The 18,591-nt window shown below is 39.4% G+C and overlaps 1 long non-coding RNA gene across 1 annotated transcript; it reads left to right on the forward strand.

Moving 5' to 3' along the window:
* Positions 1-8,749: 8,749 nt before the first annotated feature.
* Positions 8,750-16,500, forward strand: LOC111750701 (uncharacterized). The gene is made up of 2 exons (XR_002785781.2): positions 8,750-8,933; positions 14,353-16,500. It is a non-coding gene; the product is annotated as an uncharacterized LOC111750701 (long non-coding RNA).
* The last annotated feature ends 2,091 nt before the right edge of the window (positions 16,501-18,591 follow it).

An 18,591-nucleotide genomic window follows, 5' to 3' on the forward strand; every position in this document is an offset into this window, starting at 1 on the left:
TGTGCAGGGTCTGAAATTTTATCCAACTTGCAAGCTGACAAGTTAGTCTGCCACAATTCCGTGACTCCATTAGTGACAAAGGACAGTTTACTTACAGCTATAGCAGTATCCACTGTTTGGTGTGTGTATGTGCCCTCTCTTAATTTTCCAGTGCTGCCCTAACAAAGGACACCACAAATGGGCAGCTCTGAAGAGCAGGAATTTATTGTCTTACAGTTTTGGAGGCTAGAAGTCCAAATTGGGTTCTTGGCCATGTCAATTCACCCCCATGGAAAACTGGGCTTAAACATTCAGCCTTCTGTGATACACATTTCCTGTAAGCTTTGTATTAAAATGGTTTTATGGAATAACAAATACATTGATCGTAAAGTAGGCTGACTGTTGATCCATAACCTCAGATTTGAGTAGGGGAAAGAAGAAAACATAATGTAGTATCAGCATAAAGGTGAATTTGCTTTTCTAGTCTATTTCCTCCCCCACTCCCATAATTCTGGTAAAATATACAGAACTGTATATTGAGCCAATCAAATGGATAAAATGTCATTTAATTTACTTTATGCACATTCATTGTATGGTTAGGTTACATACATTTCAAGCAGTATTTAACATTTATTTTAGAGCAAAAGAATGTTAATGATATGACTTCTCATTAATGCTTACCAGCCAATGAAAGTAAACCCTTTAAATATTAATTTCAATTAAAAAAAGCGTTGAGGACAAGTCAACAGGACCAAGAAAAATTATCTCCATTATTCTTTAGCTTTAGAGACTTAGAGACATATTGGTATATAAATTAAAACCAATAAATAAATAAATAAAACCAGTTTCTGTTGAGTCAGTTCCAACCCATGGCAACCTCATGGGTGTGATCATAGGGTTTTCAACGGCTGATTTTTCAAAAAAAGTTGTTCACAGATCTCTCTTCTGAAACAAGTCAAGGTGACTTATAACGTCCAACCTTCCAGTTAGCAGCTGGACACAGTAACTGTTCGTACCACCAGTTAGGAAAAAATTCAAAAGCAACACACTCTAGGAGAAAAGACCTCCGACTCTAGAGCCAGCGTGACTGCGTCTGAATCGCTACTCTGGCACTTAGTAATTGTGAAAACATAGCAAGTCACATAAGATATCTGGGGCTTATTTCTTTATCTGTAAAATGGAAACAATACAGGTATATACTGCATAGACTTGTTAGGAGGAGAACTGTGAATGAGCTAATACAGGAGAAGTGCTTGAAAAAGCTCCCGGCACATAGTAACACTATACAAGGGTTAGCTATTGTTAGTGCTCCTTAGCTATGATGCATGTGATTCAGTTCCTACAGCATGGGCCTCAGAGCCTTGGGGTGAACAGAGCATTGGGGCCAGTGTTTCTAAGACACAGATAGCTACAGGAGTCCCTATAGCATGGCCTTCGATAGCATTGGCTAAAATGTTGTGACTGGGTTTGTGAGAAGAGCTGGTAATGCTGAGAACTGAGTGAAAATATGCAAAACAGTATCTTCGACTTATATTTTCTTTTTCCAAGTATATATATGTGTATTTCTATTTTCTTTTCCAAATATTCCTTGTCCATATACGTATATGAGTATTTCTGCCTTTCACAGCATTACCAATTTACCAATTAAACTGTTCCTGTTGATCAACTACACTTAATATTTTCACTGAAATAAAAATTTACTTTTCAAGCAAATTACAGATTTGGATATGGACATTTACCTTTTATCTTTCTAAATCTTAAAGCATACACATTAAATTCCAAGGTCATAGACATTTGAGGCTGAATGCTCTTTATCCTCTATATTGTTTTGTTAGTCTTGCATATTTATTTGCTTGAAAAAAAAGCTGTCCTGATTTTAGAATCTCTCCCAATCTCCCTAACATGTACCCCATAAGCCCACCTGTGGACCCATGGTGGTCCTGCCCTTGCTGAGTCCTACTCCCTATGCTATTTTTCATTTTTTAAATATTTTCTTAAGCCTCCCTTAAATATGGATAGATTTACTCTGCATGCAGGTTCCTGGTTGGCTCAAGCAGTTTGCATCAACTACTAACCTAAGAGTTGGTGGTTCAAACCCACCCAGCAGAGCTGCAGAAGAAAGACCTGGCAATCTGCTTCCATAAAAATTTCCATTGCTGTCAAGTGGATTCTGACTCATAGCCACCCTGTAGGACAGAGTAGAACTGCCCCACAGGGTTTCCAAGGAGAGCCTGGTGGATTCGAACTGCCAACCTCTTGGTTAGCAGCCATACCACTTAACCACTACGCCATCAGGGTTCTCACTCCATAAAGATTACAGCCAACAAAACCGTATGGAGCAGTTCTATTCTGGTAACACGTGGGGTCGCTATAAATTGGAATAAGCTCAACGGCAAGGGCTTTGGATATTTTTGATTTGCTCTCAGTGCACCTCACTTCTTTTCGAGCTTCTCTGTAGAGGCACTGGAAGACACTGAACTCCTTTATCCTCTAAGTTTCCGGTGGGAAAATATAACCCGATTAATTACAAAAACTCATTTTTTTAGAAGGAAAATAGGCGACTGCACCTCAGTAATAAAAAGAAGATATTGTAAGGAAAGAGAGTGGAAAAAAACTGAAAACTTGTTGAAAACCAAGAAATAGTAACAAATAATTAAAAGGTTGGCAGTTCACACCCACCAGCAGCTCCACGGATCTGCTTCCATAAGGGTTGTTATTGTGTTCCATTGAGTCAATTCCAAGTCATAGTGACCCTATAAGGCAGAGTAGAACTGCCCCACAGAGTTTCCCACGCAGAGTAAAAGTGCTCCATAGGGTTTTCTAGGCTGTAAATCTTTACAGGATCAGATCGCCTGGTCTTTTCTCCCAAGGAACAGCTGATGGTATCCAATGGCCTATCTTTTGGTCAGTAGCCTAGCACTTAACCATTGCACCGCAGGGATCCCTCTGTAAAGATTACAGCCTAGAAAACCTGTGGGGCTTTTCTACTCTGTCATATGGGATCACTATGAGTCTGAATCAACTCAAAGGCACTCAACAACAAAACGACAATATCTTGTTATGAAAGCTCTGAAGAAGAAAAAGAATTAAGACAACAGGGCAATTTCTCTTTCTTTTTTCCCCCAACCATTTCAATAATGAACCAGTTAAGATAAGCTAATGCATCCCTGAGTACTAACTGTCTGAAGCATTCACTTCCTCCCAAAATGACATTGATCCTGCCTCTAGGGCATTCACTCTAAATGGAAACGGTGGTGGATCTCTCTTCCCTCTTACCTTCCTGGGGTAGGCTGGTGCTAAAACATGAAGAAAAGCAACTTGACCATTCATAAAAAGCCCAGAAATGGAAGTGAATTTAATGTTGCATTCATAAGACATAGAACTGATTTTCTCATTTTTCCCCCATAGCCATTTAAATAATAATTTACATATTTACTAGAATCCCTGGAGAGATGTACCTGCTGTTTTGATGCTTTTATTTATTTATTTTCTTCATAGCAATACACTTGTGTTGGATGGAAACCCTTTGAAGAATTTTCAGGCTGTGCCGAAAATCTTAATCATGTGTTGACCTCCTAGATACATTTGTAGAATTTGCTGTCCAAATTAGGGTGAAATAATAAGCAGTGAAAAAAGAAAAATTGTGTGGCGTCTCTCAACTGGGTCCACCAGTTCCCTGGGCCAGTTGGAACAATTGTTAAAACATCCAACAAACAAACAATTTTCTGCCAACAGATTATTTCAAAACAATGACAGAGAATCAGTTTGAATAGACCTGCACAGGAACACCATGGTTCTATAGCTGGCCTTCAGATTACAGTACAGGACAGAGAGAAGGTGCCACATTACCTCCAACTGCATTTAGCTACAGCTATGAGCCCTGGTGGCGCACTGGTTAAGACCTCAGGCTGGTAACCAAAGGCCAACAGTTTGAATCCGCCAGCTGCTCCTTGGAAACTGTATGGGGCAGTTCTACTCTCTCCTATAGGGTCACTATGAGTTGGAATTGACTTGATGGCAGTGTTTGTTTTGTTTTTAAATGAGAACCATTAGTTGTGCTAGTATATCAAAGAGGGAATCTAAAAGACACTAGAATGGGAACCACCCCCTTCCAAAGAAAAGAATGGAGTCTTCTGAAGGCGGGAGGAAATTCTGAATGGTTTCATGCAGTGGTCAGTATAACCGCTGGCTTTCCAGAAGGCTAGCTGCAGAGCAGTAATGTTGTATCTTAACAAGTCCGACATTAGCAACGCAAGCAGATTTTAAAGCCAGGCCCATGGGAAGAAACCATGTCAGAGTAGAGTGGTGTTATTTTTAATAGAGCATGTGTTTGTCTTGTAAGTGTGTCAGGAGGAAAGAGCAGGTGTCCGGTTCCCGGCCACCACGTCTGATATATGATGCCAGCCCCAACTGGAAACTGGATGTCCCACGGCTATGCAAGATCACTGATATTGCAAATGAAATTATAGCCTTCCAGATTACACGTATGACACATTCCTTTCTGGATATTTCCCTACAGTTGTTTTCATAGTAAACTGTCCTCAGAATATGGGTTTTATAAGCAGTCTCTGGGATTGAGCCAGCTCCTGTTAGGCAAAGATTAACAGCCCCATAAATAGAATTTGTGCACCACCATAAGATTAACACAAGAAAACGGCAAAGTTGACCTAAGGTCTACTCGGAAGGAAAAGATATGCCCTTTTCTTTGAGGAGAAAGCACATGGATTTGTCAATAATAAATTAATAACCATCACGTAAGGGAGTTGTCATGTTGAGAGATTCTATTTCCCATATTCGATACTAGAGCTTCCTATTATTTTGGTAAGAAATGTCTAAATTGAAATTCCAAAGGGCATTATGAACTTGTATTAAAAAGGTAATGGATTTTTTTAATAAGTTCTGGGTCAAGATGTATTATAAAGCTATTTTCCATAGGGCATAGAATATACCATCTATCCTTTTAATAATACCAGATCTGGTCTTACTTCCCGCAGCCAGCTGAGGCTGCTTGTCTATTATGGTCTTGCCCACCATCCCTAACAATGAACAAATAACTAGACAGCCTATGAAACATTTCAATTAGAACTGTCTCCTGGAGAAACTGTTACTGGCAGAGACAGGTTCGATCCAGACCTGGATAACCTGCTTTGGGAAGAACAAGCAGATCAATAGGGCTTGGGAGTAAGTGGAGGTAACTATTTTGATGAATTCAGTAAATCATAAAACAAATGATCTAGGCACTGACATGCGGCCCTGTCCTCCCTGATTGCTTTGGCCCAGGACTATGCAAAGGATAATTCCTTGTGCTTTGAAATTCAAAGGGCTTTCAAAAAAACAGTTTTAATTATAAAAGCCATATATTAGTAATGAAAGCACTGTGTTTCGCAAAGAACTTGGCCATGCATTTGAAAAGTGGTCTGCATATAACATTTAAGTTGGAGGAGATGAGTTTCCTTCTTTTCCAATTTATGGTTTGGGTCTGAAGCCAAAGCCGTGTCCTTAAACAATTCTTTCTGTCACTTCTAACTGTATGACCCTGCTGTACTCCATAAACCTGCCTTCCTTAGTATGCTATGTTAGAGCACTCTCTTGCAAGCACCTCATCTTTTCATACGTCCTGCTGGGCACTGGCAACACGAACATTTCTTTATGTAGCAACTGAAAAAAAGGGACCTAAAGATAGCCAAATTCACCAATGGTAAGTAGTTCTTATTCCTTCAATGAAAAAGCAAATTATTAGGAGTTAATAAATAGATTAAAAAAAAACTGCTTCTTTACATATTAGATACCCTATGGTCAGGGATGCATTAGTATAGGATGGGGTCGTAGCTATTTTCATAGTCGTATTGATTTTAGATGGTTTTAAATTAATGTAGGAGTTTATAATGTAATCTAATGTTGAAAACATTAAATTCATTGTTACAAATGGTCTTCTGTTTTCTATACCTTCCTTCATTAAAACCAAGATCTTGCTAAGATAAAAGCTCGCCTGCCTCTTTCATCACGGAATGTGTAGCAAGAGAGAGAGTAGATCTGGAAAACAAATTTGTACATTTGCTGGAAATGAGAACCACTCATCAAACACTGAATGAGTTCAAGGTCCTCTTGCTCTCCTGCCTCTATCTGTATAGGCTGTTGGCAACCCAGAGGTAGTTGGAGTAGTGGCATGCTGTTGGATGTATCCACCTGAAATTTTGGTTGAAGAATTTCTGAAACTTGAATGACAGGCAAACATACACATTTTTTAGAAGGTGAGATTAATATTCAGCAGCCACAATATATAATTATTTAAAGTGAAAAATGAAATGAACAGCTTATGCAAGCACAAAGAGTTGGCTTTCTATCACAATAGACCTGAAAGTCTGTGGCAGAATTTTTAAATTTTGCTCGAGGGGTATGCAATTCCTCTAAGGTGTTTTCACAAGTATAACCTCATTGCCATTTTTATGCATGTCGTGAACTTGTTTACCAGCTGCCTTTATGTAAGATACTCAGAAGTCTCCTGACGCTGCTTGTCTCCCTCCGTGCTTCTTTATGTACTATGTGCCCTCATTAATTTTGGAAAGAATTTAAAAGAGTGCTCAAGGAACACTTCCAATTAGTAACTGATTTTTTTTTAGGCATTGGAGTGCAAAGCTCATTGAAACAACCCCCGGATGATTGAATTTTATTCTAAAAACAGTTCCAGGTAAGAAAAAGAGTAACCGATATCTAGAGGTCTCAAGGAACCTTCTAACTCAGTTAAAATTCTGTTCCCACGGCTTTGTTAGCTCAGCATCCCAGTCTCTAAATTCTGTTCTTTATCCCTAAACTTTAAGCCCTGGGCAAACCCACTGACTTCATTTTCTTTAAAAAAGTTCATCAACTTGCATTGTATTATAAGAGAGAGTAGTAGCCTGGCAAAATTTGCATCAACTTTTTCTTTTCCATAAATGAAGTCTATACTAATTTTTGTGGGGGTTTTAGGGCTGCGTGTAGTTTGGATGCTGTAGCCAGAAGGCTGCTGACTCAGCAGTGTTGAAAAAGAAGGGTGGAAGAACACATGTAATGAAGGGATAATTGCTAGTAATTTATATTTTTCTGGGACGCTTACTAGATTTTAGTAGGTAAGAACAAGATCATGTCCCAGCAATCACGAAGACGATGCAGCATTTCATCCTGTTACACATTAGGTTGCCGTGAGTGACCTAACGTGACAGCAACTAACAAGAAGAGGAACTGGGGTCTCTTCCATGGCCTTACCTATCCTGAGGCCAGAAGAACTCGGTGGTGCCTAGCTACCACTACTGACTGTTCTAATCAGGGCCACAATAAATGGATCCTGATAGAATGCGAGAGAAATGTGGAACAGAACTTCAAATTACTACAAAAAACAAAACAAACCAAAAACAGAAAAAAAGACTTACTGGACTGTTGACTGCTTGAGACTGGAGGACTCCTGGAGACTATTGCCCTGACATACTCTTTAAACTTTGAACTGAAACTAACTCCTGAGGTCACCTTGTAGATAAATAATAGACTGACTCACAAAATAATGTATATTACCAGTAAGTACTGTGCTCCTTTAAAAAATCACCTGTATGAGACCAAATGGTTAACAATTACTTGAAAACAAAGATGAGAATGTATAGGGGCAGGGAAACTAGATTAATGGAAATAGAACAACCAAAACGGAAATAGTGAGAATGTTCACGCATTGTGAAGAATGAAACCAATGTCCCCAAACAATTTGTGTAGAAATTGTTGAATGGGAAAGTAAGCTGCTTTGTCAACCTCCACCAAAAACACAATAAAATATTATTAAAAAAAAAAAAGAAGAAGAACTGGAGTTTCCAGCTTACACTATGCAATAAGTGCTGTCAGGGAGGGAATTATTGATGATCTAGATTTACTTTTGAAAATTAGCCAATGAAAACCTTATGGATCACAACAGAACATTGTCCAACTCACTTGATCTGGAAATGTCATCCAGAAGTATCAGTTGTTAGAGGAAGACATCATGTTTGGTGAAGTAGAAGGCCAGCCAGGGCAAGGGAGACCCTCAGGGAAATGAATTGCCACAATAGCCACAATGATGGACTTGAACATGTTGGTGATTATGAGGATAATACAGGACTGGTCAACATTTTGTTCAGTTGTAAATAAAGTTATCATTAGTTGGAGTAGACATAACAGCAGGTATCTATCGTCTTGCTATCTATCTATCTAATCTATCATCTATCTATCATGCCCCAAAGATGACTGGATGAATAGTACAATTAATAGATGAACAGTTGAGAGTAAGGGAGTAATCAAAAGTTGTCTTGATGCTGTTGTTCTTTCATCTCTCCCCCAGTGAAGATGTGCATCTTTTTATTTTCAAGTCTTCTCCCCACTAGGGCATCACTGACCTCAAGGTATCTAGCCCAGGATCTATATCACCAAACAGGCTACCATCTGTTCACTCCCAGGTGGCTCAGCTCAGCACAAGGCTCTGCAGAGTGAAGTACAAGATTCTTCTGTTCCTTTTGGCCTTCCCGTTGCTACTGCTCCCTGAAACTCACAGCTTCTGTTAAGCTCCACCTCCTCACAACCACACCAAAGAACCTTCCCTGACATCTTTTTTTTTTAATTGTGCTTTAGATGAAAGTTTACAGATTAATTTCTTACTCAACAATTCATATGCAAATTGTTTTGTAACATTGTTTGCAATCTCTGTAATGTGTCAACACTCTTCCTTTTCTCACCCTGGGTTTCCCATTTCCATTCCTCCCTTTTTCTGTCCCTTCCTGCCTCCTTGCCTTTGTTTTTAGCCAGGTGTTGCCCATTTGGTCTTGTATACTTGACTGAACTAACAATTACATTTCTCACATGTGCTGTTGTTTGTTACTGACTTCTGGAGTGGCTTCAGTTCTGAGTTAGCAGGGTGTCTGGGGACCACAATTTCCAGAGTTCCTTCAGTCTCTGTCAGAACAGTAAGTCTTGTCTTTTTTGATAATTTGAATTTTGTTCTACATTTTTCTTCCTGCTCTGTCTGGTAGCCTCTATTGTGATCACTGTCTGAACAATCTGTGGTGGTAGCCCAGCACCACCTAGTTCTTCTGGGCTCAGTCTGGCGGAGGCTGTGGTACTTGTATGATCCTTTAGTCCTTTGGACTAATATTTTCCTTGTGTTTTTGGTTTTTTTCATTCTCCTTTGCTCTGGACCAGATCAGCCCAGCAGATGTATCTTAGATGGCTGCTTGCAAACTTTTAAGACTACAGACTCATCAAAGCTGGATGTAGAACATTTTCCTTATGAACTAGTTTGCCAGTCGACCTAGATGGCCCCTGCAACCATTGTCCCCGGCCCTCAGCCCCAGTAACTGAGTCCCTCAGGGTGTTTGGGTGTGCCTAGGAAGAGACTATGACATTGCCTTGGTCAAGCTGTGCTGACTTCTCCTATATTGTGTACTGTCTTTCCCTTCGCCAAAGCTGACACTTTTCTACTATCTAGTTAGTGATTTCCCCTCTCCCACCCTCCCCTCCCTTGTAAGCATCAAAGATTGTTTCTGTGTATAAACATTTTCTTGAGTTTTTATGATAATTGTCTCATATAGTATATCTCCTTTTGTGATTGACTTGTTTCACTCTGCATGATGCCCTTCATATTCATCCATGTTGCGAGATATGTCACAGATTCATCATTGTTCTTTATCATTTTATGGTATTCCATCGTGTATGTACCATAATTTGTTTATCCATTTATCTGTTGATGGGCACTTAAGTTGTTTCCATCTTTTTGTTATTGTGAATAATGCTGCAATGAACATGAGTGTGCATATGTCTATTCGTGTCACAGTTATTATTAATCTAGGATATATTCCTAGGAATGGGATTGCTGGATCATACGGTATTCTTGAGTGAAGCCTTATGGGCCAGGGCTTGTTGTTGTTGTTGTTGGGAGTTTTTTGTTTAATTACCTCTTCAATTTCTTCTCTTGTTAGGGGTCTATTCAGATTCTCTATCCAGTTTCTGTTAGTTTAAGTAGGTAGTGTGTTTCTACAATTTGTCAATTTCCTCTAGGTTCTCAAATTTGTTGGAGTACAATTTTTCAGAGTATTCTGTTATGTTCCTCTTTATTTCAGTTAAGTGTGTTGTAATGTCGCCCATCTCATTTCTTATTTGGATAATTTGCTTCCTCTCCTGTTTTTCTTTTGTCATTTTGGCTAAAGGTTTGTTGATTTTTTCAAAGAAACAACTTTTGGTCTTGTTGATTCTTTCAATTGTTTTTCTGTTCTCTATTTCATTTATTTCTGCCCTAGTCTTTATTATTTTCTTTCTTCTGGAGCCAGTGGGCTTCTTCTCCTGGATCTTTCTATTTGTTTGAGTTGTAAGGCTAATGTTTTGATTTTGGCCTGTTTTTCTTTTCTGTTGTGTGTGCTTATTGCTATAAATTGACCTCTGAGCATAGCCTTTGCTGTGTTCCAAAAGTTCTGGTATGATGTGTTTTCATTCTCATTTAATTCTAGGAATTTTTTGATTCCCTCTTTGATTTCTTTTATTACCCAGTTGTTTTCAAGCAATGTGTTATTCAGTTTTCATATATCTGATTTTTTATCCTTGCTCTTCCTGTTAGTGATTTCTACTTTTATGGCATCTTGATCAGAGAAAATGCTTTGTATTATCTTGATGTTTTGGATTTTATTGAGGATTGCTCTGTGGCCTAAAATATGGTCTATTCTGGAGAATGTTCCGTGTACATTGGAAAAGAATTTCTACTTTGCTGTTGTTGGGTGGAGTGTTCTATACATGTCTGTGTGGTCAAGTTGGTTGATTTTAGCCTTTAGCTCTTCTGTATCTTCATCAAGCTTATTTCTAGATGTTCTGTCCTTTACTGAGAGTGGGAAAGTGGTGTGTTGAAGTCTCCTACTATTATTGTGGCACTGTCTAATTCTCTTTTCAGTGCTGTAGCATTCATGTATTTGGGAGTCCTGTCATTAAGTGTATATTTATTAAGGCTATGTCTTCATGGTGGATTTTCCCTTTAATCATTACATAATGTCCTTCCTTGTCTTTCATGGTTGATTTTGCCTTAAAGTTTATTTTATCTGAGATTAATATTGCCACTCATGCCTTTTTTTATTACCGTTTGCTTATTATATTTTTCTATCCTTTGATTTTTTAATGTATTTATGTCTTTGTTTCTAAGGTTTATCTCTTGTAGACAGCATATTGATGGGTCTTTTTTTTTTTTTTTTTGTCCATTCTGCCACTCTATGTCTCTTTACAGGTGCATTTAAGCCATTTACATTCTGTGATTATCGAAAGGTATGAATTCATTGCTGTCATATTGTGGGGTTTTTTTTTCCCCCAATGGTCCTGACATTTTCTTTGTTCTTCTTACTTTCCTGTGCTGAGTTCCTTTTGTTTGTGGACTTTATTTTCTCTTCTTTCATTATTATAGATTTTGTGTTTATTGAGTTTCTATTTTTTTCTTCTGATGAGTAGGTTTGTTAACTTTCTTTGTGGTTACCTTGACATTTACTCTTACCTTCCCAAGTCTTCTGTTGATATTGCTTGGTTTCCTTTCCATTTGAAAGTTCTGTACCTACACTGTTTATTCCCCTTTCTATTGCTTCATCATTGTCATTTACAGATTGTCATCTGTTTCCCTGTTTTAAGTCTTTTAGTTTTGTTTTATTATGAAGAGTTCTTTACCTAGGTTGGTATCTGACAGATGCTGTCCTGTGTCCTAGGCCCCAGCTGTTGTTTGATGTTGTTGGTTCTCTAATTGAAGGATTCCCTTTAATATTTCTTGTAAGTTTAGTTTGGTTTTTACGAATTTCCTCAATTTCCATTTATTTGGAAATGCCCTAAATTTGCTATCATATTTGAGAGGGGATTTTGCAAGATATATTATTCTTGGTTGACAGTTTTTGTCTTCCCATTGCCTTCTTGCCTGAATAAAAAAAAAAAAAAAATAGTTTCTGCTAAATAATCAGAGTTTAGTCTTACTATTTCCCCTTTGGAAGTGACTTTTCATTTTTCTTGAGCTGCTTTTAGGATGCTTTCTTTGCCTTTACTTTGGCAAGTGTGATTATGATATGTATGGGTGACTTTCTTTTGGGGTCTATCCTGGACAGATTTGTTAACCTTCTTGGATGGTCAGCTTTTCCTTTTTCATGATACTTGGGAAGTTTTCTCCCAGAAAATCTTCAACAGTCTTCTCTGTGTTTTTCATTTTTATCCCTTTTTTCTGGAACTCTGATTACATGCAAATTTTTGCTCTTGATTGTGTCCTGCATAATTCTTATGTTTTCTTCATTCTTTTCTCTGATTTTCCCTCAAACAAATTGGCATCTAGGGATTTTTCTTCAATCTCTCTGATTCTGTCTTCCATTATTTTAAATTTGCTCCTAAAACCTTCTATTGAGTTGTCAATTTCTGAAATTTTGTGGTTTATTTTTGAATTTCTAATTACTATTTTTTGTATGATTTTAATTGTTTATTTGTGTTGCTGTTTCATTTTTGTATTATTTTTCTTAAATTCTTCTATTGCTTTATCTGTGTTTTCCTTGATTTTGGCTATGTTTTTGTTTGTTTTGTCTGTGTTTTCCTTAATGGCTTTCTTAATCTGTTGGAGAGCCCTAAATATTAGTCCTTTGAATTAGATGTCAGATGGTTCCACTGCCTTTTCTTCTACTAGAAGGTCATCTGATTCTTTATTTTTATCACTTACTGGAGTCATATTGTCCTGCCCCCCCCCCTTTTTTTTTTTGATATTGTCTGTTCTCTCAGAAACATTAAGGTATTATTTTATTTATTGATTGTACATTCATTTGTTTCACCCTGTTTTTTTGTTTGTTTGTTTGTTTTGTTTTGATATGTAAGGGTGGTCCGGGCATGTTTTGTTGCTTGCTCATCTGTGGACATGATAGTTTTTACCACCTTGTCTGGGTGGGCAGCGCAGCAGCAGGCAGGATAAGCCTGCTTTGCTATACCCTGGTTTGGCAAGGTGGCTAAGGGTGGACTGGGAGGGTGCTGTCTGCTTCCTTATGTTGATCCAGCAGTGTGGAAGCATTCACATCTCCTCACCAGATAGGCAGTGGTATTGGGCTTGCTTTCCACCATTCAGCAGCTAGTCGACTGGTGAGGGTGGTAGTGCAGGCCCAGTGTTCCGGTGGGCCTGAGCACTGCAGATACTTTAGCCATGGTGACATGTTGGGGGCCAGTGGGAAGAGGTGGTAGTGTACAGGGCTAGGTGTGGGGAGCAAGGAAAATAAAAGAGAAAGGAAAAAAAGATATCTGGCAGGTGGGGGTGGGGTGGACCTGGAGGCCAGCAGGAAATGGGGTAGGTGGCATATAAGGCTACATGGGAGGTAGAAGGAAAAGAAAGGAAAACTAAATTAAAAAAATAAAATATGTGTTGGTTTGGTGGGGGCAAGGCAGACGGGGGGCAGCTGTGGGCTGGTAAATGGCACACAGGACTAGGTCTGAAGGAGAAGAAAAACGAAGAAACCAGAGAGAAAAAAAGAAAAGGCAGTGTGGTGGGGCTAGTGAGTGGAAGTGAGGCAGACCCAGGAGCCAGGTGGAAGGTAGGGGATGTGATGTATACAGCTAAGTGCGAATAAGAAATGAAAGAAAAAGAAACAAAAGCAAAAAAAAAAAAAAAAAAATGCGGCATGGAGGGAGCCAGTGGGTGGAGGTGGTGTGGACCCTGGTCAGCCAAGGACTGGTGGCTCTCTAGCTAAGTGGCATGATGTGGCCTGTTGGGAGAGGGTGAAGGTGGTTTATGAGGCTAGGTAGGAGGAAGAAGGAAAAGGAAGAAAGGCAGAAAAATGGTGTGGTGGGAGCTGGCAGGTAGGGACGGAGTGGACCCTGAGTGGCAGCTGTGCACCAGTAGTTTTCTAGCTGAGTGTATGGCACAGCCTGTTGGGAAGGGGTAGAGGTGGTGTATGGGGCTAGATGGGAGTGAGAAAGAAAACAAAGGTAAATAGAAAAAAAAAAAAATGGTATGGCAGAAGCTGGCCAGTGTGGATGGGGCAGGCCTGGGGTGGCAGTGAACTGGTGTCTTTCTAGCTGTGAAGCTCAGTGTCACCCATCAGGAAGATGTGGGGGTGGAGTATGGGGCAGAACGGTAAGGGGTGGGAAAGTGCGTTTCTCTGGTTACCAGGTACTCTGTCTCCTATTGGAAACTCCATGAAATTGCTTTCCTGTACTCCCTGTTTCTGGTCATTGTTGGCTGTGCTCTAAGATGGCGATGCTGTGCCACATTAGCTGGCAGGGGACCTCCACTCCATAACTCTCCTCATTCTCTGTTTTCCTTCTTCCATTTGGCATTTGATCTAGTTCTTTTTCAATTCATTTGGTGCTTAGGAGTCCAGGATTGATGTTTGTATCTGTTTTATTTAGTTTTTCAGGTCATAGCAGAAGGACAGCATGGTGTGCCTGTCTCTATCACCACATTGGCTCTACCTCTCAAGGACTCAGTTGCAGATGATGTCCTCAAGCCAGGTCCTTGGAAGTCAACTCTGCGGAAAGAAAAGACACAATTGAGAAAACTTCTAAAAGCTTCTAGGCTAACGGACCACAGCTTTCTCCCATATTTCTTCTCTTCCTGTGTCCTTCTTTGGTTTTTGGTGTTTAAAAAATCTGCTTCCAGTCTACATGAATAGGCCTTTGCTGGGAACAAGGAAAGAAAGAAGGAAGAAAGGAAGGAAGGGAGGGAGGGAAGGTGGGAGAAGGGCTACTGAGATCTTTACATGGGTAAAGCATTTGATTTCCTCCAAAAATGACTATTTACTAACATTAAAAAAAATAATCCAAGTTACCAGGAAAATATGGGGGGGGGGGAAGCTATTTCCCCATGCCAGGGAAAAAATATTTTAAGAAAGGCCTCTATAAAATAATATCCTTTAATCATTCTTAATTTTAGTCATTCCCATGCCATCTTTAGCATTTTTGCCATACCTATTATTTACTTACTAGTAGTTTAAATTGCTTGTTAGGTTTACACAAATTTTAATTAAAAGGAAATGTTACATAAATAAAAAACCGATATCATTTTCCTTAAACAGAAGATAATATTACTAGTCAACAGTGAACACATCCCATTGAATTCTAATCAGTTAAATAGGACCTGCTGTGGGCTCTGAGCCTGAGGTCTAATCTTGTTATTTAAAAGGGATATTAGCAAGAATTAGAGAGGACGTAAAGCCATACTAGCTCCAAACTGGTAGGTTCTCCTCGATTTACCCTTAAGGAGTAGAACAGACTTAAAAAAGAAATACCTTTCCAATTATGATTTGTAACTTGTTCAATTTTGTGCCTATGTATCAGTCGTGGCATCTGTCCCACTCTGATCCAGCCCCAAGACAGGACTCTTAAGGACTGTGAATTTCAAGTTAGAAATGAAAGGAAAAAATTCTAGAGCTTTCTGGTGAAGAAGGCCTCACCTTACATTAGGGCTAGGCCCAGTTGGACAGAAGATCCAGAGAGAGAAGGGGCACTCTCATTCTTTCGTGTCTATTATTGCAGCTGTTCCTGAGCAAATTGGAGACTCTCTGGAGAAGGACTGGGTAAGAAATTTGGAACATGGTGAATGCAGCATTCTACTTAACACAGGGAAACATACTATGTATATATTAAACATGGGTTCTTCCAGAGAAAATTGTCAGGATAGCTCTGTGGGAAGTCCTTTGTGTTGACTTGTATGTTATTAAGGTGAAACCGTTTTTCCCTCCTGAAAATCCACAAAAATCAGCTGGTTAAAATACAGACCATGTTCTAGAAGGAATTTCATGGGGATGTAAAATACTGGGACAACCAGAAATCCCACGTTTTAGATGTCTAGGCATTTGACTCATTCTTGTCAAGTGTCGGACACCAATAAATAAAATCCTGGCTGACTGAATGTGTAACCTTGTAAATTGAAGTGCCCTTTACTCTGAAGATCCGCAGTTCTTATTTTGTTTGCCATTTTAAGAAATTGAGAATCCCCCGAGTTTCAGATCTCTAGATAAAGTCCATGGGGCAACCCAGGTTCTGGCTTTCACACTATAAATGTTAAATTTATAACAACTTTATGTCATGGGTGAGTCTATGAATAAAAGAATTTGGGGATTCTGAATTTATGAATGAACAGGCAGCTTTGAACTCCTTATGGGAGCATGTACCATATGCCATTCAAAGGTAATTTCCCTTAGATTTACATTTCATTTACTCGTCTTGTGCCTCTAATTCCAAGTGCTGTGTCAGGCCTTGAAAGGAAATATAACAGTGAATAGCAGTCCAGAGAAAGAACGATAAAGCTGACAAACGGCAGCCTTCGCCCTAAATCACAGGTTCCGTGGAGAGAAGTGGACCGTTAGAGCCTACACGTTGGAAAAAGAAATGTAAAAGGAGAAAAAGGGAACAACATTAAGAAACTTGCCATGACTCCGTGAGACAGAAAAACAAAATCACATGGAAACCTGGCATAAAAAAAGTGTCTGATTTCGTGAAGCAAAATCCTTAATAAATGTGCTAAATGAAAAAAAAAAAAAAAAAAAAGAATGAAAACTACTACTTATAATGATAAGAAAAGAGACAAAACCAGTCTAAGTTAAAAACAAAAATGTCAAGGCCAGGCATTCTCAAACAAGGTGGAATCGAAATAGAATACACGAACAGGTGGACAGCAGAGGAGGTCAGAGGTAAGAAGGTGATAGGTGCGTGCACATTGCAAAGCATGATGGGATATGTTTTTGTCTTCTGTTTTGTCTGAGAATTCGCGCTTCCTCCAGGGTTTGTAGGTCTTAAAGCCTAAAAGATATAGAGGAAATTTCTTTAAGAAAAAGGATACAAAATTATGAATAGAAAATTATGCAGGGGTCCGTAAAAGTGAGGGGCCCTGTTACGTAAGCTTCATTAGCCTCACAGTAACTCCAACTCTCCTCCCTTTTGGAGACTTATATCCCCTGTGACTGGGGAGGTAAGTGGTCTTGGACCTGCTGCGTGGGGCCTGTGACCCATCTTTGTGCCTGGGATGCACTTCTTGGACCAGTCTATACTCATCATTAGAGAGGGTTCCGTGATTCCACGGTGGGCTTATGAGGTAAAGGAGTTATTTCCAGTTATTTCTGACTAAAGCAATGATTATTGCATTATTACTGGGTTTCAAACATTTAAAGGGATCATTGAAGCCACTCCTTTTGTCTTCTTTTGAGTGGCTAGATATCCCAGGACTGTGCCAGGTACTTGGAATACAAGGATAGAAAATGAATGAAACTTGGCTCTGCTCTCAGAAAACTCGTAACTTGGGGGTAGGGAGTAGAATGGGCTGTTGGGAAGAGAGAAGCAGAAGCAGCTTAGGGGATTGTTTGGGATGGAGCTCATATTCATTCATTTAACAAATATTTTATTGACTGCTACACTGTTCTCAGGATTGGGAATTCAGCAGCAAACGAAAGTCTCAAATCCCAGTCCACATGGAGCTTTTATTCCAGTGGGAGGAAACAAGACAATAGACAAATGTATATGGAGAGAGAGAGAGACAGAGAACTTAGGTGGTGTAAGCTCTCATTAAGAGCTTAGATGCTAACTGAAAAAGACACCTTGGAAGAAAGGCCTGGAAATCTTCTGAAAAACTGGCCATAAAAACCCTATAGAGTCCAGTTCTACTCTGACACACATGCAGTTGCCATAAGTCAGAATGGATTTGATGATAACTGATAGTATATGAATATATATGTGTGTGTATATATATGTGTGTTATGTATAAGTAAGTATATATACATATACATATATGTTGTATGCTGATTCTAACTCATAGCGACCCCATGTGACAGAGTAGAACAGCCCCATAGGGTTTCCTAGGCTGTAATTTTTATGGGAACAGATTCCCAAGTCTTTTCTCCCATGGAGCCACTGGTGGGTTCAAACTGCCGACCTTTTGGCTAGCAGCCGAGCACTTAACCATTGCACCACCAGGGCAAATGAGAATAAGTACTATGGAGCAAATTAAAGCAGATTAGTCAATGCTGTGTGTGTGTGTGCATGGGTACGTGGGTATGTATGTGTTATTGTTGTTGTTCTTGCTAGGTGCTGTTAAGTCGGTTCCAACTCATAGTGACCCTGTGTAGAACAGAATGAAACACTACCTGGTCCTGTGCTGTCCTTACAATCATTATGCTTGAGCCCATTGTTGCAGTTACTGTGTCAGTCCTTCTCATTGAGGATCTTCATCTTTTTCACTGACTCTCTACTTTACCAAGTGTGATGTCCTTCTCCAGGGACTGGTCCCCCTTGGTAACATGTCCAGAGTATGTGAGACGAATGTTGCAAGGAACATGCTTGCTGTACTTCTTCCAAGACAGATTCGTTGGTTCTTCTGGCAGTCCATGGTATATTCAATATTCTTTGCCAACACCATGATTCAAAGGCATCAGTTTTATTTTGGTCTTCCTTATTCATTGTCCAGCTTTTGCATGCATATGAGGCAGTTGAAAACACCATGGCTTGGGTCAGGCACACCTTAGTCCTTAAAATGACATCTTTTAAAAATTTAAAGAGGTCTTTTCAGCAGATTTGCCCAATGCAATGCCTCATTTGATTTTTTTGACTGCTGCTCCCATAGGCATTGATTGTGGCATGGGCATGTATGTAGGGAAC

The sequence above is a fragment of the Loxodonta africana genome, chromosome 20, assembly GCF_030014295.1.
Source record: "Loxodonta africana isolate mLoxAfr1 chromosome 20, mLoxAfr1.hap2, whole genome shotgun sequence".
NCBI lineage: Eukaryota > Metazoa > Chordata > Mammalia > Proboscidea > Elephantidae > Loxodonta > Loxodonta africana.